This window comes from Octopus sinensis, unplaced genomic scaffold, assembly GCF_006345805.1.
Source record: "Octopus sinensis unplaced genomic scaffold, ASM634580v1 Contig15598, whole genome shotgun sequence".
In the NCBI taxonomy this organism is placed as follows: domain Eukaryota; kingdom Metazoa; phylum Mollusca; class Cephalopoda; order Octopoda; family Octopodidae; genus Octopus; species Octopus sinensis.
In genome coordinates, this window is record NW_021833817.1 from 16,730 (window position 1) to 22,132 (window position 5,403).

Genomic DNA, 5,403 nt, shown 5'->3' on the forward strand with positions numbered 1-5,403 from the left:
AAAAAAATTGAGAACCCCTGATCTAGACAGTCGTGAGTTCGATTCCGAAGGAGGCTAGTTTTCATCCGGGGGTCAATTCTCGTTATCGTTCCCCTGCCCGTGTGGCAACGAGTACTTCTGGCACGACACAGTTGAAAAATGGGGATTTCTTACTTTCCTTCCGGTCTTAGCGTGGCGTTATGGGGTCCACCATGTCAGTTGGAACTTCCAATCGGATATGGCAACGCTCAGGAGGCACTTAATGCCTACCGAAAAAGGACTCCTAGAACTCTGACCCTGGGACATCGTCGTCTCAGGCCGTTCATGTGGGCAGGATCGAACCTTTCAGTAGGATCTCCCTCGCTTGAATCGGGGATCACGGGGATTATAATAATTAACTGGCTTACCCGTGTTTGGTCTTTAAATAAATAAAAATAAAATTTGCAAACAAACTAGGACTGATGCACCAGTGCCGAGTCCATGTCATCCCGTGTGTGAATTCGTTTCTTTTTTACGGAAACTATGACAAATTTACATGGAAATTTGATTTTTCTATTTAATACTATCCAATCATATTTTCAAGTTCTATTCTGCAACTGGCCTATCTTTTTTACATGTATTACTAATATTATTAGCGATAGAGTCAACGAAAGCTATAAAGCAAAAGTTTCAGTGCAGAACTACAAGACTTTGAACGTCCACTTCATCAAAACTCTTTACGCACACCGAGGCATATTCAGCTTAGAGTTCTAGAATAAACAAAAAACAATTTTCTTTAGTTTAATAGTAATTTCCAAGTCAAAACATTTAGAAAAAATTGGTCGACTCTAAGGAGAGGGAAAGGTGTTTGAAAACACGTGATAAACAAATTTATTACACGTTTATAAGAGCTCTAACAGGATTTGTTTCGGTAGTCCTGTTTTTTGTACACGTGATCGCTCTTTACTACGCCAATAAATTAACGATCGACAATCCTGTAACTTTGTGGGTAAAAATGAAAGGACAATCTTTGGTTGGAGTTTCTGACCTTGTTTGTGTATTTTATCGACGGATTATTATTGTTGTTGATTTCTAATTTGTTTGAAAAAGTTGAACTTTACCTCCCCGAAACAAAACTAAAATTTAAACTCATCAGGTTTGTGTTTTTTGATATTTTGATTAATTTCGATCAACATTTTTTCGGTTTACATTTATTTCTACATTCTGGTCAGTTCTGTGACTCAAAATATAATTTCTGGGATCCATGTTAGTCTTTCTAACTTACGTGACAGTACTGTGAGAATTACGTCGGGAAAAACATGTACAGACTCATTCTGGTTGAACTCTTGGGAATTCTGGGACATTCATTTATTCTCTGTTTATCCTGTTTGATTAAATAAAATTAAAAGTTTAGAAAGGTGTTTATTGAAAAAAATATTGAAAGGGTATACAAAATTTTGTATTTTTTAGAAAAAACAAAAAAACTTAACAACTACATAACTGATATTTTATTTTTTTAAATAACGGGGATAATTCTTAAATTAAAAGTATATAGTACATGACCTGATAAAAAACCATTAGACCACAAATAACTAGTTTTAGAGCACAAAATAAGAAAATCTGAGCCATCCAATAATCTTCGTGGTCTCAATAAAAAACGATCTCAGAGTGTAAAAAATATAAAAGAACTGTTCCCCACAAGAACGAAACTTAAATAAAGACATTTTATTTATTAAAAAAATTAATAATAAAAATATCTAATTCTTATTTTTCGAACAAGATTTTTCTTTTTTTTAAAGATTCTAAAAATAATCGAGTAGCAATAACTCGATAAATATTTAGCGATCTCTATTTTTTCATTAATTTCTGCAACCAATTTCTTGACAATAGAATAAATCTCCTCAGTTATGTGCTCGGCCCTACGTTAGCATGAACTAGTACTTTAGTAGTTGGTCGGAAATGACATCAATAAGCTTAGATCTTGATATTTTTGAAGTAATATCGATAGATTTGAGGTAGTCACCTACGATTTCTTGGATTTGTTGTTTTAGAGCTTTATATGTCTAAATATGTAGATAATGGTCGACTGTTGGTTCTAGAGATTTTAGACAGGAGCTTCTTAATTTGTCTAGCATTTCATTAAATTTTATGTCTGAAATAATCGCTTTCGTTTCTTCCGCATGCATATCTTGATTATAAAATAAGTAATGAGTAAATTTTTTGAAGATCAAATACTTAAATAATTCTATTTTTTAATATTATGTGCACAAATGAAATGTTTTTGATTGATATTTGTATCATTGTTTCCTGACGAAAGAAATGGATTTCTAACAAAAAGTTGTATTAATATTAAGTTTACTTCCCCTATTATTTTATTTGCCTATCATCTGAAACATCATATAAATAAACAATTATAATTCTTATCTTTTTTGAAATCTATACTCACAGGCGACGCCCGCGAATCGAGATGGTTTTTTGAGCGAATATTTCTTGGATAGTGCGCTCTAACTCTTTCTCGATCGCGTCAGCCTCTCGTCACTAAAGAATTATTTTTTTAGATTAAATCCATATTTGTTATTAAACTAATAAAGTTTATCATTCTTATCTTAAAAATGAACAATGGATGTTTTTCAATAAGTTCAAAGATAGAGGATGACTCGTATAAGAGTCATATTTAATGGACTCACGTACTTATCCTTACTCTAGTATGTGGATTGTACATGAAGAATATAATGGATACAGTAAATATAATAACAAACAGGAATAAACAACTAACAAAAAATCAGCTCTCAGGCAGCTCCAACTTACGACCAGTCGCCCGACACCATCCAATAGGGTATATATCAGTACTCCGAATATCCATCCACTTGTCAAATGAATCCTTCCAACCAACAAAATGAATGAGCAAAAGTCTCCACACAACACGTTTAACTTTAGCTACACAAATCAACCTATACATAACCATAAAATCTCGATACTCGGGTTCGACAGCATCAACAACCTCCAACATCATTCCCGGTTTAAATTCAGATTCATAAAAATCCTAAAACGTCAACAAAAAGTAATCACAGAAGAAAAACAGTAATGAGGAGCAATCAAACAATCACGAAGAGCCGCGTACTCACCAAGAGTCATTTTGGGCTGACGGGAAAACCCTAGAAATCCTCAAATAAAAAACGACAGCTCGGTAGGTTAATTTTAATATCATTGGCATAACAGAAGCCCACATGAGTGATATATGGAGATTTATAATGGTAGTAAACAGTCTCGTCTTGACACATATTAGTGATTTTTAACATTCCACAATCCAATATAGAGTCAACCATGCCTAACAAAAACTTTGAATTGCCGAAAAGATGGACAAATTCAAGAAGCATTCGAGGCTCGAAAAAACAATTTTTTCGTGAATTGTATGACAAAGAATCAGAAATAGTGCGATGCCACTCCCAAGCCTCAGGATTGTCTTCGCCATATGATTCAATTGCATCTAAATTTGTCTAAATTATCAAACTTTACTTTTTATTTTGATTCCCGCTTTTTGACTCCATTTGATGGGATGGAGTGAATTATAACAGTCGCTGTATACACAATATATATCACAATCGTCGTCCTTTTTTATAACTAAAAAGAAATACGTCCAAATAAGTTAAGTAAAGACGTCTTTCAGAAATATTTACTATTTTTGCAGTCCTCATTTGAGAGAAGTCCTCCACGTCAATCACCTCCAATAATTGATCCACTTTAAAGTGACTTTGATTTAATATCTGTGATATCTTAACATTAAAATAATAGTTTTTACTGATTGGAAAAACCACTCAGGAAAAATCCTTGTATTTTGAACTTGTTTTTCAATTTCGTCTTTAAAAACTTGATCTTCAGATGTCAACTTGGAACTAGATTTGAGCCTCAATTTGAGTCGATGCCCAAATTGAGGGTCCAAAAATCCCAAATCAAGGTCAAGCAAATGCACCCATTCGTAATGGAAAGTATTGGAAATAACGTAAAACTTGACTTTGACGTAGAATCCGCATGTATCTACAGTTACTCCCAAGTTGCAAAATTTTTTATTATCTTCATAAAATGGCACAGCGACAGTTACATCGAGAAGGTCCATTTTTGGAAGGGATTCCAGTAATAACTAATTTATAGTTATTTTACTGATAAATTAAAAAATAGTTTGTCACAAAAGATTTTATTATGTTATTATAATGTTATTATAATGACGTTGTGAAGCGGGCGCTTAACGCCGCTGGATTTCCCTCGATGTTAGAACCGATAGGACTAGACCGTGGAGATGGAAAACGCCCTGACGGGTCGACCTTATTCCCGTTCAGGGAGGGAATGGCACTCGTGTGGGATGTTGCCTGCGTAGACTCATTTTCCTCATCATCGTTGGTTGACTCCGCTTCTCGTCCTGGATCTGCATCTGCCCTTGCCGAATCTAGGAAAACTGCAAAATATGCCTCTTTGACCGATACCTGCTGCTTCATTCCCCTGGCTTTCGAGACCAGTGGGATAATTGGACCCAAAGCCCTCCAACTCCTCTCAAAGATTGGTTTAATCATCTCGAGGAGGAGTCACGACAGTCGCGAAACGAGCTGGCTTTTTCAGCGGATATCGTTCGCGATATTACGTGGAAATTACATGTCCATCCGCTCGGCGACTCATCTAAATTAGTTAACTTCTCTATTTTACTTGTTATTTTACCTTGCTAAAAAAATCCAAAAAAAATCCTTAGGTTACGTGAAAAATAATAGTGAATATTAAAATCAGTGACAACTACATCTAAATCAAAAAATACAAACTTATAGGAAAAAACAAATCGATTTATGATAATGGACAATCGGCATATTTTAAATAAGGAATGATCCGAAATAAAATAGGGAATGAGGCATAATTAAATAGCAACAGTTTATGTTTGAATCCTTATACAGTGACTCCTCTGAAATTGGCCATTTTCGGTTCCACGTGTTTTTGTGGTCAATTCGAGAAATGGCTTTATCCAGAAAATTTTAAGTAATTAAGCATTATTAATGTTCTTAAAGTAGAATTGGATGCCCATCTGCTTTTTTTGAGTTTTAATGACATTTTCCTTATAGCGCCTTATGGATGTAATCAATTGAACTTAATGTTCGTTCTCAATGTTTTTTAGGAGCTCGTTTTCAATTTTAGTTAACTTAACCACAATGTCTTCTTTGTCAATTGAATCATGGATTTTTACTTCAGCTTCTACTTCTTCTTCATTTTTTATATTTCAATATCCTCAACGTCTTGAAATGTATCATTTTCAAAATTCAAAATTAAGAAATTCTTCGACTTCTAAGGGATCAAAAATGTCAGTTTTTTCTACTGCAATATCTTGAACTTCAACTACATGATTCTTTTTGAATGGGTTGCTTAAAATTCCGAAAACAATTTGCAATCGTTTTTTCAGACACATCTTCC